The 16,113-nt window shown below is 44.4% G+C and overlaps 1 protein-coding gene across 2 annotated transcripts in view; it reads left to right on the top strand.

The window, feature by feature from the left end:
• Nucleotides 1-16,113, top strand: part of Ttc29 (tetratricopeptide repeat domain 29) — a 201,434-nt gene that overhangs the window by 44,155 nt on the left and 141,166 nt on the right. The window lies entirely within an intron of this gene.

Genomic DNA, 16,113 nt, shown 5'->3' with positions numbered 1-16,113 from the left:
AGAACTGTTTGGAAAAACGAAAGGTTCCTTTGTGAATTTCCTAGTGCTCCTCCTCCTCCTTGGATCAAAGTATAAAAACTGTATAAATCGGATTCTACCTTGAGATTTTACAATAATTGCTGAAGGAATTGCTTCTTTAAAAGAACCGTGTATTTAATGTAATAATAAGACAACCCAAAATCAAAACCAAATAACAAAATGGTAAAGGATGCTGTTAAATGATGACTGATCAAGAGTTTCACATAGAAAGTTAAGAAACATATGAAAGGGAATATGCAGATAATATGCAAAAAGTATGTAGGAGATGATTAAAATAGTTTATGAACCTGCTATTTTAACTCTAAGGTTCTTTGAGGAGGTAGTCAAATTGATTATATATATATATATATATATATATATATATATATGTAATATAAAAATAAATATATATAATTTTGTGGCCAGGATGATATAGGACTTTGAAACAAAATGAAATTAAAAATTAGTTTCTGTGCTCTGGGAAGCTGTGGCGAAGCTGGGTTGTACCCCAGAGAATGGCAGACACTACAAAGTGATGAGGGACCATGTAATATGAGCAGCACAGGGCATGCTGGGAAATGTCAGCCGTGGTGAGAGGTCCTGCAGACTGACTAGAGCGATACATGGGGAAGTTGAGGGGTGTTGGTAAGACTTGGAGATTGCTGGGATTGAGACGGGTAAAAATAACAGTGCAGTGCTGGATGGGAAACAGCTGCAGGACAGGAGGAACACCCTGCTTTGAGAGGACATCACAGTGGGAAGGGCAGACAGAAATGGCAGCATTTGTGGTTTGAAGTTGAGCCTCTCTACGTTCCGACAAGGAACGGCATGCCTTTCAAGTGTACCTGAGATGCCAACTCTAAGAGGAAGGAGGTGTGGCTAAAAAGCTGCCCCCATGATATAACTCAGAAGAAACAGCTAAGAGATACCTAAGAGGATTAATTATACCATTCCATTACAAGTACAGTTTATAATATCCCAAAATAGAGGGACAGTTAAGTAAGCAACTCTGTGCCACAAACTATCGGTCATGAGCTTACAACTGAGCAAAATTCATTCAGTATTCAGTGTTCCAGTGCATTATCAAATACTTGGTTTAGAGCCTAGTGCCCAGGGCAACACAGTGAACAAGGCCGAGTCCTGGTCCACAGATGTTTCTAAATGTATAGTCCAGTATGTTGAGTAAATTCACATTGTTGAGTGACCAATCTCTAGCCCTTCACCTTGCCAAATGGACACTCTGCGCCCATTCTCCCTCCTCCTGAGTTTTAGAATCTCTGAACAAGTTTTGATGACCATATTTATGCATCACTGACCTTACTGTTTCATTTGGTCATTCGTTCATTCATGCCACAACTCTTGGGAGCGTCTCTTAACCCTACATGAAGCAGCACAGTGGTTGGTCATCTCACTGATGACAGACATAGGGGCTGGACCAGTATGAGTGTGGGAAGTGTGATTCCAGTGGACTCCTTCAAAGTAACATGTGCAGGTCTTTGGATTGCTCACACTTAGATGTCCCACCCTTACATCATAGTAAAATACACTAGTCTCTGTAGTAAAGTTCATGTTTGTCTTTGAAATATTTTAAAGACTTTGCCTTCAAAGCTATGTTAAAGTTAGTCTGTTGTTAGTTTACTTTTACCTTTTGTCAGATGTAAAATTATGCCATCTGTGTTCTTAAACAGTGCTTGAGTTCTAGAACCACATTTTTATTGTGGCATGAACAGCCAAGCCAGTGTTGGTAGGGAGTCTAGAGACTGGGTGCTTGGTGACAAGAACTGTCTGTGCAGATCCTGCAGCCTGGGGGAGAATTTCCACAAGAAAAGTAAACTCATAGACTGTCAATACATGCAGCTAGAATGGAGGGAGCTCACCTGGCTGTAGGGTTCCTGCTGAGGCCAAGGTCCTGTCCCTTCCACTCATCTGGCCTGATTGGTCCAGACAGGCAAATGGAGGCCCCACAGCAACATCTAGGCAGCAGCTGTGCTCCGGGGCAGGTGGCAGCCTCCTGATTCCATGGGTGCCCCCATGCAGGTTTAAAGAGGATTTTAGCCAGCAGATGGCAATGGGCAGGTTGTCAGGGCCCAACCAAGCAAGCTATGGTTCAGGGCAGGGCTCCAGCTCCCTCAGGGAACTGTAGAGCAAATGAGGAACAAATGCAGATGCCATTGTCAGAGACTGGGCACATGGTTGCAATCAGGGCTAATGTGCAGCCCACAGGCACAAGTGTGACTAGTTCTCATCCAGAGCCTCTTGGCTAAGTCAAACACAACAGAGACTCGAGTCCGCGCTGCTGCTCAGGATGGCTCAAGCATACGCTGTGCCCCGGCTCCCACTGGCTGAAGGGCAGGCAGGCTTTCCTCAGTGTAAATATCTGCAGATTTATGGCAGAGCAGTAGTCATGGAGGAATCAGGTGCTGACTGATTCTTATAGTAAGACACTGGCTGCATCTTCTTTTAGAATCATGATCTCATCTGTAAGGATCTTATTGTGTAGCCAGGATGAAGGGGCAAGGAGTATCCATGCTCTGTCCGGTGGGCATTGCAGAGAGTACCCAGATCCTGGAGCAATAGGAGATGTGCTCATTAATTCTGGAGCAGTTCTTGGAGGGCCAGAAGAACCACCAGTCGGACCTAGGAGAACAGATGACCAGAGGGAAGTGCCATCTCCTCTCTTTGGATGAACTGAGACCAAGACACACAGCAAGATGGTGTGACATATCTTTATGTTCCACCCCCGACCTGACAGCACCAGCCTTTTCTCTGTCATCCTAAGATGACAGGTCCTGTTGGCCATCACAGCAGTGTCATTAGTGGGGAGAGAGAGGGGAAGAGTTGCAAAGCCACAGCATTGGTGGAGGAAAACAGCAGCTCTTCCCTCTTCCCACTTTCAGTGACTTAGGAACGGATCCAAGCCTTGCTGTATGCCCACTAGACCTAAGCAAGAAAACTAGCTTGTTTCCATGGAGCCTTATGGAGGTCAGTCTCTTTTTTGCAGGACTAGATTGAAAGGGTTAGCACTGGACAAGTTAACCTTCACTTCAGTCCACCTTACCTTTCCAAGTCCTGCTCCTTCTCGCCCAGTTCCAGTGTGTAGCTTCCAAGGACCATTTCCTAGTATTCAGCAATCCAATCCACTTCATCCCAGACTTTGAGTCCAGCTACTGATTGCTGTAGGAGATGAGAAAGGCAATACAATGTTCTCTGAGTGATAATGTTGGGTGCTGAGCACATACGCAAAGACAGGCAGGGGAACTCTTGGAAGAAGAGCTTAAAAGGGCATATTTTCCAGTCAGGAGAACCCACCACCAATATGAGCAGAGAGACTGTGTTAATGTTAGTTAGACTTTACAACATAGACCCTAAATTCTTCCAGTGAAGGGGAAACTTTGTAAGAAAGAGAGAGCCTTCACGGTTGGGTCACCTCAGTTCAAGCCCTAGAATTGATTGTTAACTGTCTGCTATGAGATATCTTTCTGTACTCTGTGAATATGTGTTGCCCTGATTGGTTGATAAATAAAGCTGCATTGACCTATGGCAGGGCAGGATGGAGCCAGGAGAGAAAATCCAAGAGAGATAGGGAAAGGAGAAAGGAGAGGAGAGAGGGGTCACCAGGTCCCTTCTTCCTATTTATTTATTTAGTTTTATCCTGGCATGATCAGACTCCGGATGACTTGGGAATTGAACCCCGTTCCTCTGGAACATCAGACAGTGCTCTTAACTCTTAACTGCTGAGCCATCTCTCTCCTCTTGGCCTACGGCTCAGGCTTCTCACTAGCTAGCTCTTATAACTTAACCCATTTCTATTTATCTATGAGTTGCCACGTGGCCGTGGCTTACTGATACTTTCACATCTTACTTCTTCTGGCGGTGCTGGCGTCTCTGTATAAGTCTCTGAATGGTTATTTTATAAGCGGCTGTAGGGCCAAAGGGCCAGGCAGACCTGAGAAAACTTCCAGCTACAACTGTCAGTCTGCCGGATAGTTATGAGGTAATGTCTCAGTACAGATTACTTGGAAGCCACATGTCTCCAGGACCATCACGAAAACACACTAGGATGACCACCAGCTCATTCCTGTCTCATCTAGAACTGGAAGGCCGTCCTGCCAGTAGTGGTAGAGGAGGGCACGCTGCTAAGGGACTGTCCCTCTGCTATTTTGATTTCATTGAGAAGCAATAGAATTTCCACTCTCTCTTATCCTTGTACGCTGATGGTGAGAGATCAGTCATCTTCCCCTACCTCCTCTATCATTTTTTTAATGTGTGAGTGTATTTTGGGGGGATGTACATGTGTGTGGGTGCATATACTCGTGCATATGGAGGCCAGAGGTCAACCCTGGGTGTTATTCCTCAAGTTCCTTCCACTTGGGTTTGGAGACAGTGTCTCTCGTTGACCTGGAACATGCTCAATAGGCTATACTCAAAAGGCAGCAAACCAGGATCCACCTGTCTCTGGATCCAGAATTATGAGATTGCAAGCATGTACCAATATACTCAGCTTTTTGTTTCTTTTGTGTGTATGTGTGTGTGGTCTGTGTGCATGTTCATGTGTGTGTGGGCTGGTGTGTGTGCACACACGCGTTTTTGTCTGAGGTTGATGTCAAGCATTCACCTTGATTTTTCTTGAACCCAGAACTCACTAATTCAGCGAGCCTAGTTAGTCATCTTATCCCAAGGACCGTCTGTCTCTGCCTCCCAAGCAGCAGGGTTATAGGAGGGCACCTGTGGCTACCTGACATTTACATGAATGCTGGGAATCCTAACTTTGATCTTCCAATTTGGGTGGCAATCAGTTTACCCACAGAACTATCTCCCCAGAACCCATAAGCAACTTTTTGCGTGGGTCCTGGGGATCAAAGTCAAGTCCTCATGTCTGTATGGTGAGCCCTTTACTGAGTGAGCCATCTCTCAAACTCCTATTCCTTAATGATCCTGAGGAATGTGTCCCCAACTGTGACTTTTTTATCATGAATTTTATAAGGGGCGGTATGGTTCAACTTCCTGTCAGAAAAGTAGCTCACACACTAGGTAACTCCCTTCAGCCAGTCAGTCTCTTGTCTGACTCTGTGTGTGTGTGTGTGTGTGTGTGTGTCTGTCTGTCTGTCTGTCTGTCTGTCTCTCCCCTCCCTCCTCTGTCTCTCCCCATCTTCCTCTCTCTGTCTCTCTCCCTCCTTCCTTCTCCTTCTTCTTCTCCCTCCCTCCCCTTCTCTCACACACAAAGAATTCTAGGCAATGAGAGCCTTAACCTCCTGCTGATTCCGGCTAAGAGTCATAGACTCTTGAAGGCAAGTTACTCTCTAAGTGGACACCTGTCACCCCAGTTTGGGCTATTGAGCTGATGCTAGTTTGCACTTACTTGTAGAAGCGTGTTGCGTGTGCCTGGGTAGGTGATCAGTTTGCTGGGACAACTGCCGTGCTAGTAAGAGACCAAGGCAAACTATTCTGGCAGCACCTTGCTAGTGCTGTGACCCTCGGAGAGGACTGACGCAGGCAGGAAGAGCAGTGCATCCGCAGACCCCTCTATTTTATAGGCTACTGTATGATTCAGGAAGCATCGTTCCCCTCCTGGTGTGATCAGGACCCAACATAGTAGCAGGTGGACATGGCAGAGCCTTGATGCAAGCCAGCTGAGCATTCAGGATTTGTGCATTTCCGCTCCCCTGCATGATTGGAAGGGGCAGGAGGATTGGGGAAGGGGCTGGGGCAGAGACCTGCACTTACAGTCTTAGGTGAAGGCACCTAGATAGCAAGCTATGAAGGCTTGCAGAGTTTGGAAAATACCAACTTCTCCTTACCATCAGAGAATGACAGGGTCAAAATCAAGGTCTGCAGCCTCTAACACCCACCTGATGGGTTTCCGTGGAGCTTCCAAAGGACCATGACTTTTCTGAAAAGCTGTCCTGCAGGGATCTTTGCATCCTAGATCCGGGGGTTGTACGTAAGGACTGCTTTCCTTAAAGAGAGGAATTGGCCCAATGTAACTATGTAACTGTGACGTCTACAACACACTTGAATAAAGTCCCCACACTGCAGAGGAAGACGAAGCAGTGTAAGACGGTGATGAATACGGACTCTCTGGGGAAGAATAAACCTTGATTGGAATGAAAGCAGGAATCAGAATTATCTCCGGAAAGTTTTGTTGGCCCTACAAGTATCTTAAATGAAAATTAAAATAGCTTTTCTGCTTCAGTCAAAGTTAATAAAGAGAGATCCATATATTTTGAAAACTCGTTGGAAGCCTTTTGAATACTACATGAAGAGAGCTATCTACCTACACGCAAAGAGAAAACACTGTGTTGAGTCAGGAAGTAAACAAGGCTCTGTTTTCTCATTTCATCAACGAATACCAGAAGACAAAAAAGTAGACCCTGTAGAGTTTAGTGGGAGAAAAGAGATGGGGACACTGTGAGCCTGAGACGTGCAAGGGGGAACACCAGGCTACTTCCTGGTTCTCACACAAAGCCACTGGAAAACATGTTTAAAGATCCCTGCTTTAAAAGCACCACGCGTGTGTGGTTTCCATGTGTACTGTGTTCTAGAACCAAACAGGTCAAAATGAGAAATTCAAGACAAGGGAAAGCCTCATGCAGAAGAACGAGCCGTAAAAATTCAAACTAATTGTCTGCAAAGCTGAATTTACCAAAAAGAAGTTAAATGGTTTTAGTAGATGATACATAAAATTAAGTATAATAAAATAAAATAATTTTAATTTCCTCTTTATGATTTCCATATTTGCCAAACATTTAGAAGTATTGTTGATTACTCCTCTAGCTTATTTTATTTTTAACACTTAAAAGACGTACTTACTATTGTCCTTACCAGAGTGCAAAATGATTTTTAAATCTTTTAAACAAGCATCTATGAAAAAGAGAATATAAATAAAGTATAAATGGGAAATGTAAACATTAGCTTGCTTTTTCTAATTTATTCTAACCCTATATTTAGTCTAGCAAGTAAAACAGAAATCCTTTGAATGTTACTAAAATCAACTGAGCCATTTTAATACAGTTTTATTCATTCTTTGAGAATCTCATACATGTCCAATGTGTTTTGATCATACCCACCACTCTAACTTACCCAGATTACCCACAATGTGTCTCCTTCCCAATGCCATGGCCTTCTCTTCCTTTCTAAATAACCCACTGAATTCATTTAGTGTTGCCTGCACACGCATGGGTGTGGGACAGTAGACCAGTGCCCACATCTCCAAGGGAAATTGCTCTCACTCCCCCGGCAGCCATATAGCTCAACTGCCCATAGTTCCTCAGGTACCAGTGAGGCCTCATGAGCACCTCCCTCAAATAGAATCACATGGATTTCAAAGGTCCGTTGCCAGAAACGATGTGAAGATCAGCTTCCCGGGGCTGAGTTGCTCAATGGGCGAAGTACATGCATGGAGCCCTGAGTTCAGCTCCCAGCACCCATGCCGAAGCTGGGCATGGTGGCATGAGTCTGTAAGCCCCGCACTTAGGGAGGTAGAGACGGGTGGATCCTGGCATGCATGGCCGGTCAGCGCAGCTGAATTGATGGGCTTCACGTTCACGGAAAGACTCTCTCAAAAACAAAGATGGAGAATGATTGAAGGGTCAAGCAAGTTACCCAGTGTCAATCTCTGATCTCCACATGCACACATGTGCACACACAAGCATGTGCCTATAACACACGTGCATACACACACCAACCCACACACACCAAAAATTCAGTTTATCCTAAATATCACAGACAAAGGAACACAAGTCATTTGATGTGGTCCTGACACACATCCTTAGATTATGTCAGATCTACATTATTTTAAAATGAAATTGCACGAGAAACATTTTTTAAATGAACTCTAAAGAACAGGTAGGACACATGGCTACATATTTATTGGCTTCTGTGAGAAAAACCTTTCAAACAAAAAACAAATAAGGCAAAAGGATGAGGAAAGCCTTTGTTAGCTGTGCCAAGTATAGGATGGGTTCAAAGAACAGAAACCTCAGGGACTGCACTCGTGAGACCGCTGACATCAGGGCTGGGATGTGTCACCTTCTCTTTCATCTTGGGGTTAATCTTGGTTTTGTTATTTTTAAAAATAGATTTACTTCAATTTATGTGTATGTATGTTTGCCTTCATGTGCGTATATGTACCACATGCATGCCTGGTGCCTGTGGAATCCAGAAAAGCACATCAGATCCCATGGAACTAGAGTTAAAGATGGTTGTGAGCCACCTTGTGGGTGCTGGTTCCTATACAAGGCCAGCAAGTGCTCCTAACTGGTGAGTCATCTCCCCAGCCCCCCAGGGATTAATCCTAACCTCCAGTCCTGGCAGAAGGCTCATCAAAGTCACTCTCTGTGCTTAGGCAGGAAGTTCAGAGACCACACCTCCTACAGACTGGATCCAAAGAGGACAAGAGTTCAGAATTCCACCAACCAGATCTGTCTCTGTCTAGAAGCAGACAGAGGGAAAAGGTCTCTTTGCCCTGGAGGTTAGAGGAGGAGCAGAGATCTCTATTAGAAACAAAACTGAGAAATTTGAAGTGCAATTTTTAAAACTGGTTTTCAAAGACCCAATTCGAATGCATTAAACAAAAGTAGAAACTATTTTAAACCATCATAATCATGAACTAATTAATATTCTTAGGTAATGGACATTCAAATAGTGAGAAGAGCCACTAAATAGGAACCAAACCAAGAGAATAAATAATTGAAAGAAAATAATTCAGTTTAAACAGATAATAAGAAGCCAATGCTAATAATTTTGTTACTTTTTAAAATATATATGTGTGTATGTCTTTGTGTGAGTTCATTTGCACCATGAGCATACGTGCCCAAGGAGGCAAGTGGTGCTGAACGCCCTGGAGCTGTAGTCACAAGCACATGTGTGTTGACGTGGGTGCTGGAACCACAACTGGATCCTTTGCAAGAGGAGCATGCACTCTTAACCAGTGAGCCATCATCCAGCCCCAACATGGCATATTTTCAAAAGTAAATCACTCAAAAACGTTGGTGGCATATTATAAAAAAAAAAAATCTCCATGACGGGTAAGGTGACCTGCTGACGTCCCACGCAACCTAAGTCAGAAGCTCATTTTTTAGTAAAAGGGGGACCTGTAAGGCCCTGACCCCCATTTTGAGTAACTGTTGCCTTGCTTGCTGACCTTGGTCTTGATATCCTCCCTATGCTAATTCCCTGCCGGGTTCCACTCTCCTGAATGCTTAAGGGAAGTTCCTTGTCTGTGTATCCTGCATAATGGGCGTTAACAGCTTAGATGCAAGATTGTAAAACATCTGTAGCAAACTTCTGCCCTCCGGGGTTCTCCCATTGTGCTGTAAGCCTGTATTTAAGACCTCTTCCCTCCTTCAATAAACAGCATTTGGCATAAATAAATAAATAAATAAACAAACTTATCATACATTTAAAAAAAAAGAAAAAGTCAACAAAGCTGAGACCATCCCACAATACTCTGACTTCTATGCAGTAGTGATCACTCACCCCATAAAGGAGTTTCCAAATAATAAAAGCACTTTTCTCCTTAAAAAAAAAAAATTTGTGGACCTGGAGAGATGACTGAGTGTTTAAGGGTGTGTTCTATGATCTCTTCTGGCCTCCGTTGACACCTGTGTACACATGGCATATGTCCACAAAAACACATACACATAAATAAAAACTTAAAAATCGTAAAAGGTCAAAACTAAGAGAAGCATAAATAAGGTAACATAAAACTCCATCTCCACTTCTCATAAAAATGCTTTTTCACCCCAATAAGTAAATAAGATGGCACATGTATCCATAGAAATCAGAAAACGAGTTAGGAGTAGATATCGTGAGCTCCGCCCTCCCCTTTAGAGACAGGGAAGTCAGGCTGCAGTGATGAAAGAAATGACTTACTCACTTTCCGGAGTTAGTAAGTAAGTGGAGTGTAGGAGAGACTCTCAGAGTGCTCAACTCAAAGCCTCTCAGAGCAGCTGCTGCCCTTCTGAGTGTGATGCCACGCAAGCACAGAACCAAGGCACTCAATGCCTGTCACCTATCACCAGCTTAAACCTCCATGTGTGAAACTACAGGTTTCCATTGGTATTTTTAAACATCTGTTCTGTGTGTGTGAATATACATATGTCATAGCACATGTGTGGTGTTCAGGGGCCAACTTAGAAGAGCTGATTCTTACCTTCCTACACATGGGCCCTTGGGATTGAACTCAAGTCATCAGGCTTGATGGCAATCGCGTCGACCTGCTGAGCCATCTCACCTGCCCCTCCAATTGTCACTTTTATTTCAAATTTTTATTTGCTATATAAGGCCTCTCAAAATCAGTCTTCCTTTGCTATGTGATGATCATTCAGTTGATACATGGAATTCAAGTTTCTGGCGCCTCCGTCTCACACTTTCCTACTCCATGACCCTGGGTCTGGACCTCTGGTGGTCTTCGGTCTCCATCGTTATCCCTTAAAACCTGTCCTTTTTGATAGTGTCTCTGAGAGTTCTCAACTGGCTAGTTTTGTTCTAACTGAAAAACGAGAGAGAGAGAGAGAGAGAGAGAGAGAGAGAGAGAGAGAGAGAGAGAGCAGTCAGTCACCCTGCAAAGTGAGTCCCTCATCATTCTGCTTCCGTACCCTTCTCTAGAGGCCTCCCCAGTTGAGATCTCGTACATCTGAAGGGTTTTAAATCCTCTCAACAGCGCTTACATCTCTATTAATTTTTAATAAAATGAAAGAGAAAATAAAATACCACACTAAAAACTGATATATCCTTTGCATGTCCTTTAGTTATTAAGGCTGTTTTTCTAATAAACTGGCAAATGTTATCCCATGACAAATAAGGAATTACAATGAAATTTCTATCAATTTTGATGTGACATCTTTGGTTATATTAAATGATTATATTTTTACCTTTTTAAGAACTGAATACCATGATAATCAACTTCACTTCAAATGCTAAAGAATAAAAATAAAACTACATTTATAACAGAATATATAATAAAATAAAAAGCCAAAATGCTAGGAAGGGATTATTTATATGAGACACTAAAGAGTTTTTGAAAGTCATTTTGTGTTGTTTTAGATACTATTCAATTGATCACTCCCCACATGATTATACTATATGGCATGTCTAAAATGAGTATCACATTCTTCAAATGCACTGAGTAGATCCTTGACGTATTCTTTTTCCCAAAAGTAATAGCTTTTGTTACTTAAAGAAATCTTTGTCACTGTACTACATTGGTTTTCTGGGGCTTCCATAGCACAATACTGCTAACTAGGTGGACTGAACAGCAGAAATGTGTGGACTCACAGTTTTGAAGCTTCGAATCCAAAATCAAGATGACCTCAGAGTTTGGGTCCTTCTGAGATCTGTGGAGAAAGGCCTGTTTCAGGCCCTCCCAGCCTGTGGTGGCCCAGGGCATTCATATGTGACTGTCATGTTGAATTCAGGCTGCCACAATGTCCCTTCAGAACTGTAGTTATATTCACAGGTACTGAGGATTAAGCACTTAGCCCCATGGAGGAGTCCTTGGAAAGCACGTGTTGGAAGCGTGGTTCCCAGTCTGTGGTCTATTGGGACCGGGAGCAGGGGGGGGGTGGGCACACACCTTTAGGGGTGGGCCTAGCAGAGGAAGTTAAGTGTTCGGCAATCTGGTTCTTCCTCTGAATCCTGGCTTTCCCTGCCATCAGATGAGTAGTCCTGCTTCAGAGTGCCCTCTCGCCCAGATGTTCTATCACATCATAGAACCCAAAGCAAAGGACCAACCAAAACCAGAGAGAAAATCACCTTCCCTTTTCTAAGTTGACTCTCTCCTCTGGTTTGTCACAGTGACCACACTCTAACACAGACCCATAACAAGTATGACTTTGAGAGTCTTACAGAGTGAGGAGAATATCATCAATGCACACGGTAGTTGTTCTGTAGCAGCAGAGATGCAGAAGCAGAGCAGTTTTGACATTTGTGCAAAGGATCTTTGAAAGATTCGTTGTTGTTGTTGTTGTTGGTGGTGGTGGTGGTGTGTGTGTGTGTGTGTGTACAGATACCCATGGAGGGAGAGTGGACATTGAATCCCCTGGAGCTGGAGTTAGAGGTGGCTGTCTGCCTGATGTGGGTGTTGAGACTTGAGTCTCCTGGAAAAACAGCAAGCACCCTTATTTGTAGAGCCGTCTCTCCAGCCCTCTTTATGTCTTCTTAATTGTCACAAATAACTATTGGAATAGTATTATGAGAGTAATAGGATTAGTGAAGTGTCTGGTGCTCTGCTCATCACATTACCATCAATGAGGTAATTTCTGTGCTCCCTGGTGAACCTGTCATTTAAAGCATGGCAGTGAGGATGCATGGTGCTGGAGGAAATCAGTATTGGGCTTGCAAACCCCAGCTCTAGTGAACGCATTTGGAATTTGAGAACATCTTCAGAGAAACAGAGTAGATGTCAGGGGCAGCAGCAGGAGAACGTGTCTGCGGGGAGCCTGCTCTCCAGCGTGGGCGGCTGTACTTGCCCGTGGTGTCTTCCATGACATCTCCTGATGTTTCATCTCTGTTCTCAAATCTTCTGCCTTGTCAAGTGCTCCAAGTACCCTCTGTAGGGCTACACGGACAGTGTTCATCTACATGGAGGCATGTAGAAAGTTGTAGAAAATGACTTCATGAGCCACTTTGGGAGCTTATGTCTCCCATGAAGAAGCAAAAACCTGCTCAGCTTTGTATTCAAGATGATCTTATCTCTTCTTGGAAACATCACATACATGTGGAACAGGAAGCACATAGAGCCATTGTCTCTGCCTGAGAACCTTGCTGGCTTTCCTGGAGGTCCCCCATGTCCCGCTTTGTTAGGCCATTGCTTGCAAACAAGCCAACAAGTGGAAGGAAGAGCTGTCCTTGGGCTGGGGTGGAAAAGGCAAGAGTTGTTTACGGCAGCTGCTTTTCGTGAGCTGGGATTCCAAAAGCTGCTGTCCAAGAAGAGGCATGATGTGAATTGCAGGGGTCAGGAGACCTAGAGAAGTTTCCTAGAGAAGTGCGATGCGATGGATGTAGTAAGTTCTAAGTGCCCAATTACTTAAAACTGAGCCAGAAATAACAGTGTGAGGTGAATGAATCTTAGTGCCATATCGAATCTTCACATCAATCTAGTCCTTAGGCCAACTTGACACAAAGGAAGAAGTGAGCAGTTTGGTCACCACCGTGTGGTGTATAAGTAGTTGGTCACCAACTTGAATCCAGAGTTCTTTATTCCCTTTCCTTTCTCTATGCCAAACTGCTTCTTCCAAGTGGTTTAAGAATAGAATTTGGGCCCCTGAGGTGCCTGCCCAGGAGAGCCTGCTGCCCATGGCAGCCTGACCAACTCAGCTGTCATCAGGCATGTCCATCCCCAACACCTACTCCATCTACCAGCTCCTAGACCACAAGGAGGAGCCGATGCTGTAGAACCAGATCTGGGAGCGAGTCATTGTCACTGAAGATGAAAACCTGAACCATGGCTGTGATCAAAGAAGTCTCCATGATGGTCCAGGATATGTGGTGCTTTAGAGACCAGAGGTCTTGAGCCAGACCAATGACTCAAGGCAATGAGTACTTGCATGTAGAGCTGTGTGGGCAAATATATATATATATATATATATACTGAGTGGCACACTGCTGTTTCCAATGCCACTGTGACTAAAGAATTTGCGATGGAGGGATGGGAAAGATGGAGGAACAGAGCAGTGCTTATTCTGTGGAGAGAGTCTGAACCATGTTGATGTCCAAGGCTTGAGCTGCCACTTGAGGCCATGTTGATGTCCGTCCATAGGCCATGCTGGGCCCATGTTACTATGGAAGGCCATGCTGATGCTGTGGTCTGTGCCACCAACACATGAGGCCATGTTGATGCCCATGGACCATGATGCTGCTGGAGGCCATGCCGATACATTGCCACCTGAGGCCATGTTGATATCTATGGCCCACATTGCCAAAGGGGGCCATATCTTGGTCCATGGTTCTGTTGCAGTCAGGGGCTGTGTTGATGTTCATGGCCCATGTTACCACCAAAAGCTTTGTGGATGTTTATAGTCTGTGCTGCTACCTGAAACCATGTTGATGTCCATGGGCTGGGCTGCCACCAGGGACAGTATTGGTGTCTGTGGCCCACACTGCCACCAGTGATCATGCTGAGGTCTGTGGCACGTGTTGACACCAGATGCCAGGTGAATGTTCATGGTCTATGCTGTGGCCAGACACCATGTGGATGTCCATGAACTTTTTTCCTGCTGACTATAAAGGACACAGAAGCTGCTTCTGCTCTGGTATGGATGACAGCAGACTCTCAGTTGAGACAGAGAGACACAGAAGGCTTCTGTGACATTCCCACCCCCACCCCCCAAAAATAGCAACCTAGACAGAAAACCATTAGAGAGAACTGTAGATGTAACAGTCTTATTAAATGAGAAACACAGAGTCAAATGCAGAGTTAAAAGCCCAAGAGGTCAGAGCAGTAGCTAAGAGCTGATACTAAAAACCCTTTCCTACCCTTTGCTGCCGCTGCCGTCCTTCCTCTCCAAAAGAGGCCTATTTCCTGTGTCTGTCTTTTTATTGACTTTCTGTTCTGCCTTCTCATTGGCTGTAAACCCAACCACATGACCTCCTCGTCACTGCCTGCCTATACAGACCTCCAGGTCTTCTATGGTTGGTATTGAGATTAAAGGCGGGTGTCTCCATGCTGGCTGTATCCTTGAACACACAGAGATCTGCCTGTCATGTGATCAGGATTAAAGGTGTGTGCCGCCACCACCTGGCTTCTGCTATGGCTTGCTATTAGCTCTGACCCCCAGGCAACTTCATTTATTAACATACAAATAAAATCACATTTCAGTACAAATAAAATATCACCATAGAGAACTCTTAAAAACTGTGATAAGGATAAGGAAGTATACCTTATACAATAGAAGGATACTGGTGGGGTGAGAGGGGGGAGGACTCACTTTTCTTTAAGGGGCTGGCCACTGGGAGTTTGACCATGCTCCAATGACTACATGAACAATACAAATTGGACTTGTATTTTTTTAATCTTTTCATCAAGGAGAGGCCAGAAAGGTGGGGGGCAGACCCTGGAGGACTGGGAAGTAAGGGTGATTGGGATACATTATGTGATATTCCCAAATAATCAATAAAAATACTAGGCTAATAAAAAAGTGAGAAAAAGAATAGAATTTGGACAAGCAGAATAAGTCAGATGTATCTTCAATACACAGAATGACAGAGCAAGGACATTGGTATGTAAATATGCCATATTTTTCCTCACTTACAAGGTAAGGGATACTATTCCATCGTAAAGATGCATAAACTAGAATAATGAGAGCTTGAGGTTTTCCTTTTCAAAAATGCATTTGCAGTTTTATCTTATTGCAGTTAATACCAAATGTGAGGTCTAGTTTCTTAACAGATAAGTTCATGAAACAGCATTGTAAGCTATAGGCACAATGCCCCTAGAGTGTCCAGGACTGTTGGTCTCCCATAGGTACAATGTCCCATAGAGAGTCCAGGGCTGTTGGTCTCCCATAGGTACAATGTCCCACAGAGAGTCCAGGGCTGTTGGTCTCCCATAGGCACAATGTCCCATAGAGAGTCCAGGGCTGTTGGTCTCCCATAGGCACAATGTCCCATAGAGAGTCCAGGACTGTTGGTCTCCCATAGGTACAATGTCCCACAGAGTGTCCAGGACTGTTGGTCTCCCATAGGTACAATGTCCCCTAGAGTGTCCAGGACTGTTGGTCTCCCATAGGTACAATGTCCCACAGAGTGTCCAGGACTGTTGGTCTCCCATAGGTACAATGTCCCATAGAGAGTCCAGGGCTGTTGGTCTCCCATAGGTACAATGTCCCATAGAGAGTCCAGGGCTGTTGTTCTCCCATAGGTACAATGCCCCTAGAGTGTCCAGGACTGTTGGTCTCCCATAGGTACAATGTCCCATAGAGTGTCCAGGACTGTTGGTCTCCCATAGGTACAATGTCCCCTAGAGTGTCCAGGACTGTTGGTCTCCCATAGGTACAATGTCCCATAGAGAGTCCAGGGCTGTTGGTCTCCCATAGGTACAATGTCCCATAGAGAGTCCAGGGCTGTTGTTCTCCCATAGGTACAATGCCCCTAGAG

The sequence above is a fragment of the Peromyscus californicus genome, unplaced genomic scaffold (genome assembly GCF_007827085.1).
Source record: "Peromyscus californicus insignis strain IS unplaced genomic scaffold, ASM782708v3 Scaffold_8__1_contigs__length_139910024, whole genome shotgun sequence".
NCBI lineage: Eukaryota > Metazoa > Chordata > Mammalia > Rodentia > Cricetidae > Peromyscus > Peromyscus californicus.
The sequence above is the reverse complement of the archived record's forward strand: the minus strand, read 5'-3'. Positions and strand labels throughout refer to the sequence as shown.